The 21313-nt window shown below is 38.6% G+C and overlaps 1 non-coding gene across 1 annotated transcript; it reads right to left on the minus strand.

Moving 5' to 3' along the window:
• Positions 1–6808: 6808 nt before the first annotated feature.
• Positions 6809–6915, minus strand: LOC121209164 (small nucleolar RNA R71). Its single transcript, XR_005904281.1, has one exon. It is a non-coding gene; the product is annotated as a small nucleolar RNA R71 (small nucleolar RNA).
• Between the last annotated feature and the right edge of the window lie 14398 nt (positions 6916–21313).

The raw sequence follows: 21313 nt of genomic DNA on the forward strand, positions 1-21313 counted from the left end.
ATACCCGTATCCTACGTTGGGACGGAATATGAGGCGTTACCTAACTTAAACTCATACTTACGACCAATTTCGAGTCTGTAAGACTTGGACAAATTTAAATCTTTCTCAAGCTTATCAACATGTCTTTAATATGGGCCTACGAGGCCCAAAATACACATCGAAAATCATTCGGAGTCAACTCGAGTTCTTTAGTCAACTTTAGAAAAATGACACTTGACACAGGGCCACACACCCGTGTGGGAAGGGCAATATGCCTGTGTGGCCAAATAGACATGGTCGTGCTGTTGGCTTGTGTGACTCAAACAACCTAAGCAATACAGGGAATACCCGTGTCCCTCACCCGTGTGGAATTAATTCTAAATTCACACCTACAGAAGTTTTCACACAGCCTGGCACACGCCCATGTCCCTGGCCTGTGTCTTTCACACAGTTATGACACGCCCGTGTCCTAGCCTGTGTGCAAAAACCTGGACATTTTGTTTCTGATGTCAGCAATTCTTAAGGGTCACATGGCTAAGGCACACGCCCGTGTGCTAGGCCGTGCCCTTCACACAGCTGAGACACATGGCCGTGTCTCTGCTTATGTGTTTACTATCATGCATACTAACTTGTAAACTTTACGTGTAGGGAACATACGGCCGGACAACACGCCCATGGGGCTAGCCTATGTCACACACGGCCTAGACACACGCCCGTGTGCCTACCTGTGTTGACAAAATAAGACTATTTACCAAGTCTCTTTGCCACCCTTACTTACATTACCTGCATAAGATCACTCTATACCAATACAAGGGCACATCATATGGTCAAATCAACCATAATAGACAACATTTCAATTGTGCAAATTTACCCATCCATAAAAAGAAATATCTACTATACAATATCAAAATGAATATTGACCATTACCCATGGCCTTATACAAAATGAAAGGATTTAACCCAAGCCACACATTTGGCTAATTTCTCAAGGACACAAAACAATAAAGTCTAAGCCATATACATGCCATACTCAAAAATAAGAAGTCTAACTATACCGAGTGCTTCAGATGATAGTGTGATCGTAGCCTCCAACGTCCATTGAATCCTTGAGCTATTTAAGCGACACTATAAAAAAATGGGAAAAGAGAGAAAGTAAGCATAAAGCTTAGTAAGTTGCACATAAATAAATATACGACAACAATTTTACCATTCATCAACATGCTCATCACACATAAATGGGCATAAGCACAACTTACTCATCACTATCCATATAAATCTCCTAGCATATATCGAGCTCATATCTCATGCATGTCAAATAAGTACCTGTACCACTCACAAAACGGTTATACCTTACTCGTTAGCTTAAAATGCATCTCTTACCATTGAACCGTTCGAAACTTTACTAGATATTCGATAAGCCTCAAACGTAGGGTAGGGTGCCGATGCCATATCCCAGACATGGTCTTACACTGACTATTATCTCGTAGCCGATGCATGTCCTACACATGTCTTACACTAGCTTATGTCTCGAGGCCGATGCATGTCCCGGACATGTCTTACACTAGCACTCATTTCGATGTCGATGTCATGTCCCAGACATGGTCTTACATAGGCTCTCATAATCTAGCAGATGCATGTCCCAAACATGTCTTACACTAGCCCACAATAACCCATATGTCATGGCATGAATATCCGATTTATTTCCTAGGTTCAAACAGGAACTTTACTATCTCTATTATCATCGTACTTTCTCAATTCCACAATCAAGCAATTCATGCTATGTTAATTCAAATACAAATCAACACACATATTAGCAATGTAGTTGTATTATTTACATACAACTTACGTTGGATTACAAAATGTAGCGATTAATCGATTTAGTCGATTTGCTTGGCTTTCCCCCGATCTAGGTTCAAATTTGGTATTTCTTAATCTATAATAGCAAAATGTATTTATTTAGTCACTAAATAAAATTTGGTAATTGAAAATTTACATATTCGGTAAAATAACCATTTTGCCCTAGACCCAAAAATCGATTTTTAACGAATTTCTTCATATCTTAAGCCTAGCCGAACTCCTTTTTCTCTTATAGTAACCCCCCAAATTCTCACTATTTCACACATATATAATCTATTTTACAACTTATGCAAAATAGTCTTTTTAGGTGTTTTCATGCTAACACCTTTTACAAAAGTTGTTTATAACACACCCAAGACTCATTTTCTTTCATAAAAACTTAGCAAACATTACAAATCCTTTCATGGCAAAACCCTAAACTCTTAATCATTTTTCAAAATAGTACCCTCATTTGAAAGCTCATGTTTGAAGGGTCTCAAAAGTACAATAATATTCAAGAAAAGCCATTAAAATCACTTACTTGCAAAAGGAATGAGTTGCTAAAATTTTTGAAGCTCAAAACACCTAAAAATGGCTGAAAAATCAGAGGAAATAAAGAAAGAATGAAAGAAAAAGATGATAGCTAGGCTTAGGGTATTATTATATCATATATTATGTCATCAAATTACCTAATGTTAACTTTTCAACATTTTTATTTCTGATGGCCAGCCAGCTAAGATTTAAGGGTCTTTTTGCCCTTTAAAGACCCTCAAATTAAGGTTCATAACAATTTAACACCATTAGCTATCAATTTAAGACTTTTGCACTTTATGCGATTTAGTCATTTTTCGAAATTAAGTAAGCAAACGCTAAAATTATTTCACCAAATTTTCCATGCACTAATATAAACTTATTATAAGTCTAAAATATTAATAAAATATTTTCCCTAACTTTGGATTGGTGGTCCCTAAACCACTGTTCTGACTAGGCCCAAAATCGAGCTATTACAATTCTCCCATTAGAGATTTTCGTCCCCGAAAATCTTACCGGTGAATAAGTTTGGGTATTAATCTCTCATGGTTTCCTCGAGTTCCCATGTGGCTTCCTCGACTCCCTGTATATGCCACAAAAATTTCACGAGTGCTATACTTTTATTCCTTAATTTTTTGGCTTCTCAAGCCAAAATCTTGACTGGCTCTTTGCCATAAGTCATGTCTGGACGAATCTCAACCTCTGTTGGTGCAATCACATACGAAGGGTCTGATCTATATCGACGCAACATGGATACATGAAACATATCATGAATCTTTTCCAATTCTAAAGGTAAAGCTAATCAATAGGCCACATGCCCTACTCTTTCGGTAACCTCATAAGGTCCTATGAAACGAGGACTCAACTTGCCTCTTCTACCAAATATGAGAACTTTTCTCCATGGGGATACTTTCAAAAACACTCGATCACCAACTTGAAATTTGATCTTTTTCCATTTCAAATCCTCGTAGGATTTCTACCTATCCGAGGCGGTCTTCAAACAATCATGAATCACTTTAACTTTCTCTTCAGTCTCCTTGACTAAATCGACCCCATGAATTTGACTCTCTTTGAGCTCGGTCTAATATAAGGGCGTTCGACACTTTTGCCCATATAAAGCCTCATAAGTCACCATTTTCACGCTTGACTGATAACTATTGTTGTAGGTGAATTCAACCAATGGTAAGTACCTTTCCCAACTACTTTGAAACTTGAGAACACAACACCGCAACATGTCTTTTAAAATCTGAATCACTCTTCCTGACTGACTATCGGTTTGCGGGTGAAATGCCGTGCTAAAGCTCATCTTTGTTCCCAATGCTTCTTGTAACTTTTTTCAAAACCTTGAGGTAAATATTGGTTCCCTATCCAAAATAACCGACAAGGGCACCCCGTGTAGTCTCACAATCTCAGAAACGTATAAGTCAGCCAATCTCTCAAGGGAGTAGTCGGTACGCACTGGTATAAAATGTGCCGACTTTGTTAGCCTATCTACAATAACCTAAACAACATTTTTTTTCTTCGAGGTTATCGACAAACCCGTCACAAAATCTATAGTAACCTGATCCCACTTCCATTCAGGGACCGTGATAGGCTGAAGTAGACCCGAAGACACTTGGTGTTCAGCCTTCACTTTCTAACACACAAGACACTTGGAAATGAAGTCTGAAATGTCTCTTTTCATTCCCGACCACCATTACATTTTCTTCAGGTCGTTGTACATTTTTACACTACCTGGGTGGATAGACAAGAAACTACTATATGCCTCTCGTAAAATCTTTTGAATAACCTCATTGTCCTTGGGTACACAAACTCTATCTCTGAACATTATACACCCATTGATACTAATACGAAATTCAGATTCTTTTCCTGTCTCGTAGTAAGCCATCTTAGCTTGCAACTCCTTATCACCTTTCTGAGCTTCACGGTTCTCTTGTAGAAATGTCAGTCTAGCTCTCAACTCTGCTAGAATCGAACCATCATTAGACACAGTCAACTGAGTATTCATGACTCTCAAGGCAAACAATGACTTTCTACTCAAAGTGCTGGCAACTACATTTGCCTTTCTCGGGTGATAGTTAATTATCAACTCATAGTCCTTTATTAGCTCTAACCATCGTCGTTGTCGTAGGTTCAACTTTTTCTGAGTCATCAAATATTGAGACTTTTATGATCGGTAAATACTCGACATTTCTCGCCATACAAATGATGTCTCCAAATTTTCAATGCAAACACGATGGCGGCCAACTCTAAATCGTGCGTCGGGTTGTTTTTCTCATGAGGCTTTAACTGTCTCGAGCGTAAGCTATAACCTTACCTTCTTGCATAAGCACATACCCCAAACCATTTAAGGAGGCATCGCTATATATCACATATTTGATAAACCGTAATTCATACATATTTTTATCCCATGCTTAGCACATTTTATGGATGATTTTTCCATAAAATTGGTGAATTCGATGCTTCTAACGCCTTAATTCCATGTTTTATACTAAGGTGAGCATAGGAGAGTGAAAAGAACGAGAAACCGGCCAAAAACGAAGTAAATGGGCCAACATATGAAATCAACACGGCTTGGACCTCCTCACACGGGTAGACCACACGGCCGTGTCAATTTGGCAAAATCGAAGCACGACTCACACGGGTGGACCACACGCCCGTGCCTATTTAACAGGCTTGACCACGGCCTTAAACAATCACACACGGGCGTGTTCCTACCAAGCCCAAGTTTAGTCCAATTCGGAAAAAGGCCAATTTTGAGGGTTCTTAGGCATTCTAAAGTCTATAAATACAGCCTAGAGGAGGAGGAAAATGAGACACGGAGGAGGAAGCAGGGAACTGCTCAAGGAAAGTCGATTGATCCATCTCAGAAGCCGGATTCATCATCAAGACAGAAGATCTCCCATCAATTTCCCTTCAAGAGTTTTGGGTTTTTCTTTATGTTTTGTATTCATTATTCTTCTGAGATGTTTACCTTTTTAGTTATTAACTAAAACCCCTAAATACCTAAAGGGAATGAAACCTAAGACAAATCTTGTTATTATTATCTGAATTGTATGATAAATATTTGACTTGTTCTTAATTATGTGTTCTTAATTCTTGTTTTGATATTCCAGGATATTGATTCAAGTTAAGCTCTTATTCAGAGGAGGAATAGACCCTGTCTAAGAGTACATTCGTCATAATTAAGCGGAGTTGGTTGCGCGCCTAGAGATAGGGTGACAAGATTTTGCCGGATTAGGGTGAAACCTAATAAGGGGATCTATAGATCGAGTTAATGCAACCCTAGGGAGTTAATTAGAAAGAGATTTCAATTATTCAACTTAGGGTTAGACGTTGTTAGTCTCGAGAGGGATAATAATATAACTTAGGGATTTCTACGAATCAAATCAAATGAATAAATCGTCCGATTCAGAGTCAAATAACAAGTGAAGTCTAGGTGGATTTTTCCTTAGGTATTGTCTTAATTCAATCGTTTTTCCAAAAGTAATTCCCCAATTCTATTTTCTGTGAATCCTTAGTTTAGTTAATTAGTTTGTTAAAACAAACCCCATTATTCTAAGGCTAGATAATAAAAAGACAGTCATTACTAGTACTTTTACTTTCTTTGGGTTTGACAATTCGGTCTTGCTAAAACTATACTACTGTTAGATAGGTACACTTGCCTTCATCGTGATAATAGTTAGTTTCAAGAACCATTCATTATAAATATTTAAAACCTGTCACGAATACCACGCATCAAGTTTTTGGTACCGTTGCCGGGGAACTAAGATATTAGGAACACTCGATTTTTATTACTTTAGCCATTTTACTTTTATTGCAATTTAAATTTTTACTTTATTTTCTAATTCTTCATTTATTTTTTTCTGGCAGGTTTTTTTTATAGTTTATGACTAGAAGAAACCCGTCAGGACCATTATTTTTTGACAGTGAGATTGATCGCACAGTTCACAGAAACCGAAGAGAAATAAGGCGAAGCTTAAGATACACAGAGAACGAGTAAGAGGACGATATTCAAACTCCAACCGAGGAGATGGCTGAAAACTAAGAAAATCTGCTACCTCCTGCAATTGCTGTTAATCAAAATCATGCTCCGCGCACTATGTATGATTGTGCTAAACCTAATTTAACAAGAACTGAGTCAAGTATAGTTAGACCTGCTATTACTGCAAACAATTTTGAACTGAAACCTAACACAATTCAAATGATACAATAGTTTGTTCAGTTTTATGGTTTGAAGGACGAGGATCCCAACGCTCACTTGGAAAATTTTATAGAATTTTGCGATATATTTAAAATCAATGGCCTTTCTGATGATGCCATTCACCTTCGGTTGTTTCCCTTTTAGTTAAGAAATATGGCTAAATAATGGTTGAACTTGTTACCACGAGGGGCAATCATTACTTGGGAACAAATGACCAAAAATTTTTTATTAAAATATTTTCCATCGGCTAAACACAACCAAATTACGTAATGATATCTCTACTTTTGTGCAGATGGATTTAGAAACACTCTACGATGCATGGGAGAGATACAAGGACCTTTTGAGAAGACGCCCTCACCATGGGTTACCGCTTTTGCTACAGGTTCAAACGTTTCATAATGGCCTGAATCCTTCGACTCGGCAGATGATTGATGCAGCCACTGGAGGAACTATCAATAATAAAACACCTGAGGTGGCTTACGAATTTATTGAGGAGATGTCATTGAATAACTATCAGTGGCAAGTTATGAGAAAAAGTCGATGAAAGCAGTAGGTGTTTTCAACCTCGACACGATTACTATACTATCTAACCAAGTAGAACTCTTAAATAAAAAGATTGACGGTTTGTGTGGTTCTACTCAGGTACATCCAGTGATGAGGTGCGATTCAAATGGAGGAGGAGCATGCACAGAGTATCAACCCTTCAACCCTAGCATCGAGGAGGAACAAGTCCAATATATGGGTAACAATAACTCTAGATCCCAAAATAACCCATATAGTAACATTTATAATGCAGGTTGGAGGAACCATCCCAATTTCTCGTGGGGCGGTCAAGGAAATCAAAGGCCACAACATCCTCCGGGCTTTCAACAACCACCTTACCAGCAAGAAAAGAAGCTGAACCTTGAGGAGATGCTAACCAAATTCATCTCGGTGTCTGAAACTCGTTTTCAGAATACTGAGTCAGCACTCAAAAATCAACGCAATAAAACACTCCTTTGATTTTAGGAAGGCCCTATTTAGCAACTGCTAGAACGATTATTCATGTTGGCACATGTGAGCTCACACTTCGTGTGGGAGACAAAACAATCACCCTTCAAGCTCGCAATTCTGGCAACACATCGAAAATTAAAGGTGATTGTCTAAACCATTCTACTAAAACTAACAATATAGTGTAACCTACTTTTCAGGAAATGAGTTCGAAGAAAGTACATGAGCCATTTTCAAGCAATAGTAGAGGACCTATTCATGAAGAACGAAGGCTACGAATCGAGAAGCTAGATGAATGGCGGACACATAAATCGAGAACACACGATAAACCAAAACTATGCCAGAACAAGCTCAATACCTTTTCAAATCAACTTAAGGTTGGAGATACAGTTTTATTACATACCGCAGATCCTCACATTGTCACTACATGAAGAAATCCCTCTTACTGTACTTAGCATTTTCCCATTCAGTACAGTCGAGATAATTCATCCCAAGTTTGGCACTTTTAAGGTAAACAATAGCCGCCTAAAACCTTATTTTGATGAGATTCACAACAGGAATGAGGAGTATAAACTCCTCGAACCACCATGACCATTTAATGGAGAGGTAAGTCGAGCTTAGACTATAAATAAGCGCTTCTTAGGAGGCAACCCGAGCACTAATTGTATTAACTTCTTTAAATTTCAGTGTTTAACACCTAACTTACTAACGGAGCTCTTGAATACAGGTTTACCACATAGACACGGCCAAGCACACGGGCGTGCTTAGAACCGTGTGGAAACAGGGCAAAGATTTTCCCCAGCACGGGCTACGATAAATTGCCACAGCCATGCGACATGGCCGTGGGCGAACCTGCCAAAACAACACGGGCGTGCGACACGCTTGTGCCTGGAAATCGTGGCCGAACCTGTCAAATTAACACGAGCATGGGCCTATGTACACAGGCTTGGGAGAAGCGAACGAAGACAGACACGACCGTGTGCACCCACACACCCAAGGAACACGGGCGTGGGTAAAATGTCAGACTCGCCCAAATTCAAAATTCGCGAATCACATGGGCAAAAATTGGGGAACATGGGCATGTCCCCTAGCCATGTGTCCCAAAATCTATAAATACCCTTCACTATTCATCATCTTCTTCACCCAAAATCCCTAACCCTAGCCGCTGCAAGTCCACACGGCCTCCTTGCCACGCCCGTGCATCGCTTCCAACTCCATTTTCAACGTCCATTCTCATCTTTTTAGCGTTTTTTAGTCTTTTCTCTTTTATTTTACTTAGTTCTAATGCTAATTATCATGTTAATCTTCATTTATCCCACACTATTTCCATTTTGCTATCATTCAAGTTCCATTTTTAGATTAGCTACCATTTATTTCATGTGTCATTTTTCTTTTTTACTTCATGATTTCTCAAGCTTCATTTACGTATTCTAAGTCAATATTCATTTGCTTATTATTCTTTGCCATTATAATCCATGCATTGTGATACATTCATGCTTTTTACATTTCCATCAAGCTCTTTTCCATTTTGATTTTCATATTAATACCATGACATTATGCCATAAAATTTATTGTTTTGGTTAGGTCTGTTAGTATTAGTAATTGTGCCTGAAATTATTTATGACCTTTTTCTTGTTGAATTTGTCTACATTTTACCTTTTCCAATCATCAAAATGAATTTATGGTTTTGCTTGCAGGTATACCATGTCAAGCTCACATGGGAAGAGAACCATCGCCCCCACTTCGAAAAAATGGAAAGGGGCATCATCTTCTTCAGGCCCTACTTTGGAAATTCGACACCCCTTCCTCTAATTTCCACCAGGTAATCAGGAGGAATTGTTTCAGATTCTACGGGCCCGACCTTTAGGTGTGGGCCACTGAATTGACTGGACCACGCTTGAACAAGTCCAGTTGGCTAACGATGTATGAGCACTCTTGACAACCAATCCATGAGACCTCTTCTTTGCGATTATTGAACCGACATACCTTGAGCTCACACTTGAACTTTTCTCGACATTCCATGTTCGAGACATCATGACCAACTTTGATGATCCTGGAACAGTCCAGTTCCGTCTCAGCAGTTTAGTCCGCCAGTTGAATGTTCCCGAGTTCGGTATTACTTTGGGTCTATATACAGAGGAGTTTAGGGATGAGAACGACCTCGACGCTCTCCACTGCCACATCCACCACTCTCTCTCAAAATGCTGGGACGCCTTGGTCCCTGGTTCGGCCACCTACGATTCTAGCCACTCCAAGGCATCGACTCTCTCTCCATCCTTGAGGTACTTACACGCCATCTTGGCCTACATATTGATAAGCCAGTGAGAGAGCACCAGCATCGTCAATACTCACGACGCTTACTTTCTATGGAGCATGGCGAACGGGCACGTCTTCAACCTCGCCTACTTTATTGCCCTCGTCATTCGCCACTAGACGGAGCGACATCGGACGGGGGTCATCTTCATTGGCCCCTACGTGACTCGACTAGCACGGCACTTCGGGCTCCTCAACATAACAGCCCTATCATCCTCCCTCACTCTCATTGGCCAGATGTCTCCACAAGACATCTCGAGCATGTTACATATAAGGATGATCGAGAAGCCCAGAGGAATCCACCCTTCTCAGTATCGCCTCACCCAATTAGCCGAGGAGGAGGCCCCTGAGGACATTACTGATGATGTCCCTCCACGTTACGAGGACCTACCGTCTCAGCCACCACCGCCTTCTCGTCCAGTTCATGCGGTGGCTTCATACACTGACATCTCTGAGCGCCTAACTCAATTCGAGCAGCAATGTTTTCAGCGCTTCGATCACATTGATGCTACACTACACCAGATTTGTCAGCACTTCCACATCTCATCGCCACCCCTACCTCGCGAACCATCTAGCGATGAAGATGTTTAAAAAATTTTGTTTATTATTTTATGTTTTTACATTTATTCTACTTTAGGACTACTTTTTATTTTTCTTTAAGCTTATTTTTATTAGGTTTTATAATTTTTATTTAACAATTTTGAATTTCAGCTATTTCCTATCGAGTAATTATTCTTCCTTATATATTTTCTAAAAGAGTTCCTGATTCTATCACAGTTATAAAGAGCTCCAAAGCTCATTATTACTCAGGGACTCGAAACTCCACTAGGAACGGTTCTCCACGACTTCCATGTCCTGCTCGACCATGACCATAACCAACTTCAGATATAATATTCTTTTGGCGCAGGACTTATGGACTAATGATCCCCTACCACCGCCGGAGTATCCTTCTCCACCCTCACGCCTATTATTCTCCAAAACTCCAGTTCAAGGAAATCCATTCATCACTCAAGAAGTTTCACTTCTCTCCCTTTCGTATATTTATATTCTTTTCTACATATCTATCTTTGTACATTGAGGGCAATGTACATCTTAAGTGTAGGGGTATTCATTTCACTATCAGAAAAATCCCTGAATGATTGCCTTGTTCTCTTGAAAAGCTCTCATGTCATGCTTAGGACAAACTTTGATTGATTTATGACTTTTATTGGTATATCTTAAATTAAAACATAGGCATTTATGCATTGAGGGTTTAAACTTTAAGACATTAAGGAATCAAGCATGATAAGTTGATTTTTGAAAAATAAAAAACTTTTAGGTTGTTTCCCCAAGTTTAGGTATTATCTTGAGTTGGAATTCACAAGTTTAAACATCAACAAGCCATAATTTTTGTGAGATTTTGAGCCTTTAGAGCATCTATTATTTCTTTCATGCTCACTTTCATTATGAGTGCGTTAGTATTGAATTGTTATTCTAGAACTTGCTTGATTATGCATGTCAAGACCACACCATTTGATTTGATATGTCAAAATGATAAAGACACTTAGGTTTAACCCATTCACTCCATAAAAGCCTACCTTTACAATTAACCCTTAGTGAACCCCCTTGAGCCTAACAGCCCATTCATTGATTTACCCTCGATATTAACCCATAACTCATTATTGTTGATATCCCCTAAATTAATTTGATCCCTATTTTTGTCAAGATTTGAGTTGGAATAATTGCTTAGCTATGTTTTATTCTTTTTTGTAATTTGACTTGTTCTTAAAAAAAAATACATGTTTATATATTAGTAGTAGTGATCTTTTGAGCTAAAGAAGTTAAATTTCATATTCTGAGAAAAAGCTCTGTTGTGCGCAATTGATGACTAGTCATTTTTCTAGTTAGGCAATTTTTCAATTCAATCTCGATTCTAACCCTTTCTTTCAGCTTGTGACCACACCCTTTAACCAAAGCCACGTTACAACCCTCTAAAGACCTTTTGATTGATGTTTCATCTCAATTTATAGTGGTGGAGATTTGATTTTTATGCAAGCCTATGGTAATGACTCTTCATTATTGACTATTGAGTGCTTTATTTATTGTCCTTAAACACCTCGAGTGATTTGAGTGAATCTTTAGTGAGGATGTGAAACTTTGTGATATTTTGAATCAAAGGTAATTACATAAATTAGGGGAGACACCTATGTCTTCATGATAAAATGCTCAACTTGGAATGTTTGAAACTTTGATATTCTTTCAGTTGAATTTTCAATGTATGATTACCTATGAATTATTTTGAGATATTATCGATAGAAATTATAAGTTGAGAAGAATTTATTTTGATTGTGAGTTGAGGACTTTGCTTGAGGACAAGCCAATGCTTAAGTGTGGGGGTATTTGATAAACCGTAATTCATACATATTTTTATCCCACGCTTAGCACATTTTATGGATAATTTTTCCTTAAAATTGGTGAATTCGATGCTTCTAATGCCTTAATTTCTTATTTTATACTTAGGTGAGCATAGGAGAGTGAAAAGAACGAGAAACGGGCCAAAAACAGAGAAAGTGGGCCAACGTACAAAATCAACATGGCTTGGACCTCCTCACATGGGTAGACCACACGGCCGTGTCAATTTGGCAGAATCGAAGCACGTCTCACACGGGTGGACTACACACCTGTGCCTATTTAACAGGCTTGACTATGGCCTTAAGCAATCACACATGGGCGTGTTCCTACTGAGCCGAAGTTTAGTCCAATTCAGAAAAAAGCCAATTTTGAGGGTTCTTAGGCATTCTAAAGCCTATAAATACACCCTAGTGGAGGAGGAAAATGCGACACGGAGGAGGAAGTAGGGAATTGCTCAAGGAAAGCCGATTGATCCATCTTAGAAGTTGGATCCATCATCAAGACTGAAGATCTCCCCTCAATTTCCCTTCAGGAGTTTTGGGTTTTCCTTTGTGTTTTGTATTCATTATTCTTCTGAGATGTTTACCTTTTTAGTTATGAGCTAAAGCCCCTAAATACCTAAGGGGAATGAAACCTAAGATAGATCTTGTTATTATTATCTGAATTGTATGATAAATATTTGACTTGTTCTTAATTATGTGTTCTTAATTCTTGTTTTGATATTCCAGGATATTGATTCAAGTTAAGCTCTTATTTAGAGGAGGAATAGACCCTGTCTAAGAGTACATTTTTCATAATTAAGCGGAGTTGGTTGCGCGCCTAGAGATAGGGTGACAAGATTTTGCCGGATTAGGGTGAAACCTAATAAGGGGATCTATAGATCGAGTTAATGCAACCCTAGGGAGTTAATTAGAAAGAGATTTCAATTATTCAACTTAGGGTTAGACGGTGTTAGTCTCGAGAGGGATAATAATATAACTAAGGGATTTCTACGGATCAAGTCAAATGAATAAATCGTCCGATTCAGAGTCAAATAACAAGTGAAGGCTAGGTGGATTTTTCCTTAGGTATTGTCTTAATTCAATCGTTTTTCCAAAAGTAATTCCCCAATTCTATTTTCTGTGAATCTTTAGTTTAGTTAATTAGTCAGTTAAAACAAACCCCATTATTCTTAGGCTAGATAATAAAAAGACAGTCATTACTAGTACTTTTACTTTCTTTGGGTTCGACAATTCGGTCTTGCTAAAACTATACTACTGTTTGATAGGTACACTTGCCTTCATCGTGATAATAGTTAGTTTCAAGAACGATTCATTATAAATATTTAAAACCTGTCACGAATATCACGCATCAATATTCCTTGCCCGACTCCGGTTGCACTAACACCGGGGTTTCAGTTAACAAAGCCTTTAATTTCTCAAAACTCTGCTGGCAGTTTTTTATCCATTCAAACTTGACATCTTTTTGCAATAGCCTTGTCATTGGAGTAGCTATCATAGAGAATCCATTTACAAACCGTCTATAGTATCTGACCAAACCCAAAAAGCATCGAACCTCTGTCACATTCCTCAGCGGTTTCCACTCAACAATATCTGAGATCTTGCATGGGTCAACTCTAATCCCATCTCCCGACACGATGTGTCCTAAGAACCCAACCTTTCTAAGTAAAAATTCACTCTTACTGAATTTGGCGTATAGCTGCTTATCTCTCGAAGTTTGTAAAATCGTGCTAAGATGCTTCGCATGTGCACCCTCATCACGTGAGTAAATCAGTATGTCGTCGATAAAGACCACTACAAACTTATCCAAATACGACCAAAAAATGCGGCTCATCAAATCCATAAACACCGCCGGCACATTGTCAAACCAAAAGGCATGACGAGGAGCTTATTATGCCCATACCTCATCCGAAATGCAGTCTTCGGTACATCTTGCTCCTTAACTCTTAATTGATAGTAGCTAGACCTCAAATCAAGCATAGAAAACATGGTGGCTCCCTTCAACTGATCGAACAAATCATCGATCCTTGGCAAAGGATACTTGTTTTTCACAGCTACCTTGTTCAGCTATCTATAGTTGATACATAACCTCATCGATCCGTTTTTCTTTTTCTCAAAAAGTACCAGAGAACCCCACAGTGAATAGCTCGATCTCGCAAAGCCCTTATCCGTTAACTCTTGCAACTGTACCTTCAACTCTTTCAATTCTGTCGGAGCCATCCTATACGGAGCGATCGAGATAGGTACTGCACTAGGGACCAACTCAATGCCAAATTTAACTTCCTTAGTTGAAGGTAATCCAGGTAACTCCTCCGGAAACACGTCTATAAATTCACAAACCACTGGTACCGATTCAATCTTCGACTCAGACACTTGAGTATTTAACACAAAAGCGAAGTACGCCTCATATCCTTTTCTCAAATATTTCTCAGCAGTCAAATACGATATCATTACAGACAATTTATCCGATTCATCTGGTCCAACTCGAAGAACATTCCCATCTTCACATTTCAACTCAATAACTTTCCTCCCACAGTCCACTACAACACTATGAGAGGTCAACCAATCCATCCCAAGGATTACATCAAATTCATTAAACGACAATAACATCAAGTTAGCCGGAAAACAATGACCTTTAATCGTTAAAGGACAATTTCTACAGACTTGGTCAACAAGCACATGTCTGCCTAAAGGGTTAGACACTTTTATCACAATTTTAGTGGACTCTACTAGCATGTTCATACGGGATATCAATTCCATAAAAATATAAGAGTGGGTAGACCTCGGTTCAATTAAAGTAACAACAGACATATCATGGATAGAGAAGGTACCCGTAATCTTGTCAGGAGACTCTGCCTCTTCACGGGAACAAATAGTATAAGTCCTTGCAGGCGCTCTACCCTCGGACCTCACTGCAGCATCTCTTGACACACCTCTGCTGGTAGCCCCGCTTCCAAGGTTCTTTTGTGGTCTACCCTTCAAAGTAGCACTACTTGCTCTCATTTCTTACTTTTTATCTTTTTCATCTAGCTTGGGACAGTCTTGGATGAAGTGATCCAGTGACCCACATTAGAAGCACCCTTTTTGTTTACCTCGGCACTCACCGAAATGGTGCCTACCATATTGCGAACATTCTGGCCTATTTGGTTGAGCACTGCCGACACTCGCGACAGAAGTGGTCTGAGCTCTAGAGGCCGTGTTTTGCTGGTTCTTGTTTCTATTCGAGAACTCCACCAAAGCATTTGATCGAGTAGTGAATTCCTTAGATTTCTTAGATGAGTACTGATGCGATTTCCCCATCTATCTTTTCATTGAATCACGCGACTCAATAGTCGCTTTTCTCCTTTATTTAATCAACTCTTTTGCTTTACATGCTCTCTCAACGAGTACCACGAATTCCCTTAACTCTAAAATGCCAAAAAGTACTCGGATATCATCATTAAGACCATCCTCAAACGTCTTACACATGGTGGCTTCTGAGGACACGGACTCCCGCGCATACTTATTGAGTCTCACAAACTCACGTTCCTATTCCTTCACTGTCTTACTGCCTTGTTTCAACTCTAAAAATTTCTTCCTTTTCTAGTCTATGAATCTCTGGCTAATGTACTTCTTTCAAAACTCTTCCTGGAAGAATTCTCAAGTTACTCTCTCTCTTGGTACAACAGACACGAGAGTATTCCACCATTGATAGGCTGAGTCTTGTAGGAGTGACACCGCACACTTCACGCATTCTTCTAGTGTGCACGACAGTTCATCAAATACTCTGATGATATTCTCCAACCAAAACTCTGCTCTCTCCGGGTCGTCATCTATTTTGGCCCGAAATTCCTCGGCCTCTTACTTCTGAATCTTGTCTACTAAAGGCTTTTTCCTCCTAAAAAAGTCTGTTCCTTGTAGAGCTGCAAGGGCATACTGAGGAATCGGAGGAGGTGGAGGAGGTAGAGTGTTCGGATTCGTACGAACAAACTCCTTGTGCCAAGCATCCATCATTCGGAGATAGACTTCTCTAGCCCCTCCACCTTGGCCTATAGTCACGGGCTCACTCTCGACTGGCACGGTCCTTTCAACAGGAACCGGTGCATTACTCTCCACGTTGTCCGCTTTAGCTTTATCGGGATCCATTTACTATATGAAGATACAATTTATAATCGTCAGAAGTTGTCACACTATCAATATACAGTTATGGCATGTATAGCTAGACTCGTACTCATGCTAGGTTAGTTCTAGAATCGACTAAACCATAGCTATGATATCACTAAATGTAACACCCCATACCCATATCCTACGCCTGGACAGAATACGAGGCGTTACCGAACTTAAACTTATACTTACGACCAATTTCGAGTCTCCAAGACTTGGACAAATTTAAAGCTTTCTCAATCTTATCAACACATCCTTAATATGGGCCTACGAGGCCCAAAACACACATTAGAAATCATTCAGAATCAACTCGGATTCTTTAGTCAACTTTAGAAAAATGACACTTGACACAGGGGCACACGCCCGTGAGGGAAGGGTAACACGCCCGTGTGACCAAATCAACATGGTCGTGCTGTTGGCTCGTGTGACTCACACGGCCTAAGCAATACAGGGACACGCCCATGTCCCTCACCCGTGTAGAATTAATTCCAAATTCACACCTACAAAGGTTTTCACATGGCCTGGGACACGCACGTGTCCCTGGCCCATGTCCTTCACACGGCCATGACACGCTCGTGTCCTAGCTCGTGTGCAAAAACATGGACATTCTATTTTTGATGTCAGCAATTCTTAAGGGTTAGACGGCCAAGGCACACACTCATGTGTTAAGCCGTGCCCTTCACACGACTGAGGCACACGGTGTGTCTCGTCCCATGTGTTTACTATCAAGCATACTGACTTGCAAACTTTACGTGTAGGGAACACACAACTGGACAACACACCCATGGCGTTGGTGTGTGTCACACACGGCCTAGACACATGCCCGTGTACCTACCTGTGTGGACAAAATAAGGCTACTTAGTAAGCCTCTTTGCGACCCTTACTTACATAACCTGCATAAGATCACTCTATACCAGTACAAGGGCACATCATATGGTCAAATTAACCACAATAGACAACATTTGAATTGTGCAAATTTACCCATCCATAAAAAGTAACATCTACTATACAATATCAAAATGAATATTGACCATTACCCATGGCCTTATACAAAATGAAAGGATTTAACCCAAGCCACACATTTGGCTAATTTCTCAAGGACACAAAACAATAAAGTCTAAGCCATATATATGCCATACTAAAAAATAAGAAGTCTAGCTATACCGAGTGCTTCGGATGATAGTGTGATCGTAGCCTCCGACGTCTATTGAATCCTCGAACTATTTAAGCGTCACTATAAGAAAATGGGAAAAGAGAGGGAGTAAGCATAAAGCTTAGTAATTTGCGCGTAAATAAATATACGACAGTAATTTTACCATTCATCAACATGCTCATCACACAAAAATGGGCATAAGCACAACTTACTCATCACTATCCATATAAATCTCATAGCATATATCGAGCTCATATCTCATGCATGTCAAATAAGTACCTATACCACTCACAACACAGTTATACCTTACTCGTTAGCTTAAACTGCATCTCTAACCATTGAACCGTTTGAAACTTTACCAAATATTTGATAAGCCTCAAACGTGGGGTAGGGTGCCGATGCCATATTCCAAACATGGTCTTACACTGACTATCATCTCGTAGCCGATGCATGTTCCAGACATGTTTTACACTGGCTTACGTCTCGAGGCTGATGCATGTCCCGGATATGTCTTACACTAGCACTCATCTCGATGCCGATGCCATGTCTCAGACATGGTCTTACACAGGCTCTCATAATGTGGCCGAAGCATGTCCCAAACATGTCTTACACTAGCCTTCAATATCCCATATGTCATGGCATGGATATCCAATTTATTTCCTAGGTTCAAATGGGAAGTCTACTATCTCTATTATCATCATACTTTCTCAATTCCACAATCAAGCAATTCATGCTATATTAATTCAAATACAAATCGACACACACATTAGCAATGTAGTTGTATTATTTACATACAACTTACCTCGGATTACAAAATGTGGCGACTAGTCGATTTAGTTGATTTGCTTGGCTTTCCCCCGATCTAAGTTCGGATTTGGTATTTATTGATCTATAATAGCAAAGTATATTTATTTAGTCACTAAATAAAATTTGGCAATAAAAAATTCACATCTTCGGTAAAATGACCATTTTTCCCCTAGACTCGAAAATCAATTTTTATGAAACTTCTTCATATCTTAAGCCAAGTCGACCTCCTTTTCCTCTTATATTAACCCCAAATTCTCACTATTTCACACATATATCATCTATTTTACAACTTATGCAAAATAATCCTTTTAGATGTTTTCATGCTAACACCTTTTACAAAAGTTGTTTATAACACACCCAAGACTCATTTTCTTTCATAAAAAATTAGCAAACATTACAAATCCTTTCATGGAAAAACCCTAAACTCTTAATCATTTTGCAAAATAGTACCCTCATTTGAAAGCTTAAGCTTCAAGGGTCTCAAAACTACATTAATATTCAAGAAAAGTCATTAAAATCACTTACTTGCAAGAGGAATAAATTGCTGAAATTTTTGAAGCTCAAAACCCCTAACAATGGCTGAAAAATTGGTGGAAACAAAGAAAGAATAAAAGAAAAAGATGATAGCTAGGCTTAGGGCATTATTATATCATACATTATGTCATCAAATTACCTAATGTTGAATTTTTAACATTTTTGTAACACCCCTATCCCGTAACCGTCGCCGAAATAGGTAAGGGGCATTACCGGACTTGTAACTCATCTCAGAACAGTAAAATTTTGAACTTTTTCTTGAAATAAAGATCATTCATTTAAATAAGTACTAAGCACAGCCAGGGATAAAATTTAAACTTCTCTAAGTAAACATTCAAAAGATGCCATTTTCGCATGGCTTATATACATTAACCAAAAATATTCTTCCGCCACTATTCTATTCTATACATAACAGTAGCAAGCAGTGGATAGTGATAGTGTGACTAGTTGCTGACGATCCCCGAGCCTGTAGCTTCGCAATGAGATCTATAAAACAGAGAAAATGTTAAAAAGAAAATTCAAAAGTCATCAATCCACCCTCACATGTATCCTTACAAAGCTTCACTTTTAGCATGCAAATGGCATCAACACCAATCCACCTTAGCCGAATATCATCTCCATGACATAGCAAAGATTTGAACCATGGGCTAGGTAGAACTCAAGCTAACAACTAAAACATGCATGCATCTCATGGAACATCATCAAACATACCTTAATCTAGATACAAGTATGGCCGAACCTCTTCCTAATCCTCTTCCAAGTCGAACATGAAGCAAGAGAGCACCTTCCTTCTTCCTTCCTCCTTAGAACTTTCGGCCAAAAAATGTAAAAGGATGGACACTTTTTTTTTTCTTTGTTTTCATCATTTTCCCTTCCATTATTTTATTACCATGCTCCTTATTTTATCATTCCTCCCATGAAACACCAACATAACATGTTTATGACATGTTTTGACCATCACACTTTGTCCACCCTATTTGTCATGGCCGGCCACTACTACTTAGGGGGAAATTGACATACAAGTCCACCCTTTTTATTACATGCATTAATAGGCCACTTTACATTTGCCTAGCACATTTCTAAATTTTCTCACATAAGTCCTATTTAATAAAATTCACTTACAATTAACAAAATTCAAACATGAAATTTTCACACATGCATATATACATATAATAAGCATCAACTATGACGGTTAATTATTTTTATGACTCGATTTTGTGGTCCTGAAACCACTTTTCGACTAGGGTCAAATTAGAGGTGTCACAACTCTTGCCCCCTTTAGGGATTTTCGTCCCCGAAAATTTCTACCAATGCATAGTTTAGGATAACGTCCTCTTATCGAATTATATTCATATAAACATTAGCTCATCGATAGCAATTGTAATTCATTATTGATTTTGCATCGATCTATAAAATCATTTTCTTATCTTAAAACAAATACATAAACATTTCTACAAGCATGCACATATATCTCATTTTCTTGATTTCATAAGCAATAATCACTTAATTTAATTCACAAATGGATTTCGAACACATATTAAGCACATATTAACATGTATAATTCACATCATCAACCCACATATTTGTAACCCACATTTTCATTCATGTATAAGCTGTAACCTGACCGAAAGTACACATATACTCAAACATCCCAATAAATATCCTTTATAACTCCATCACATCTCACTATTCAACTTAACCTATTTCCAACAGAAAATCAACTTCCACATACCTGAACATTGAATTCATTTAGCACATTCAATCACCGTTAACGATACTCGTATACAATCGATTTGGCATAAAGCCTCATATAGTATACCGGCATGGGATTTATTTTAGCACATAACCCATATATCCAAAATTATCAGCATTCATCAAAATTCTTACAGACTTTCAAATGTCGAACTTAATCGAAATAATTTCTTGAACATGATTAACAAAAAAAAGTAGGGGTCATTTAGCAATAGCACATATGACTTCATATACCAAGCATCCCATAGACTAAATCCGTAACACATTTATAACATGAATTCATTTCTTAACAACATATCCACCATCTTTTTACGTATTCACTTATTTAGTATACATAACATAATATAATACGAACTCACAAATTTTTTACTTTCATTTGATTTTCACATACCTTCCGTACATACCTGTATCACTTATTCTGATCTTACTTTATTTATCATCTTAAATATACCCGTTGAATCATTCGAAATCATTACGGATACTCATTAAGCACATATAGCTCTTACAATGCCATATCCTAGATATGGTCTTACATATTCTTACATATTGAGCCGATGCCATGTCCCAGACATGGTCTTACACACTATCTCAAATCAATGCCTTCGTCCCAGACGAGGTCTTACATGAATTCCACTTCACACACTTAGTGCCCACTGACCGATCTCGCACTCATAGTGCTCGG

The sequence above is a fragment of the Gossypium hirsutum genome, chromosome A10 (genome assembly GCF_007990345.1).
Source record: "Gossypium hirsutum isolate 1008001.06 chromosome A10, Gossypium_hirsutum_v2.1, whole genome shotgun sequence".
NCBI classification, from domain to species: domain Eukaryota; kingdom Viridiplantae; phylum Streptophyta; class Magnoliopsida; order Malvales; family Malvaceae; genus Gossypium; species Gossypium hirsutum.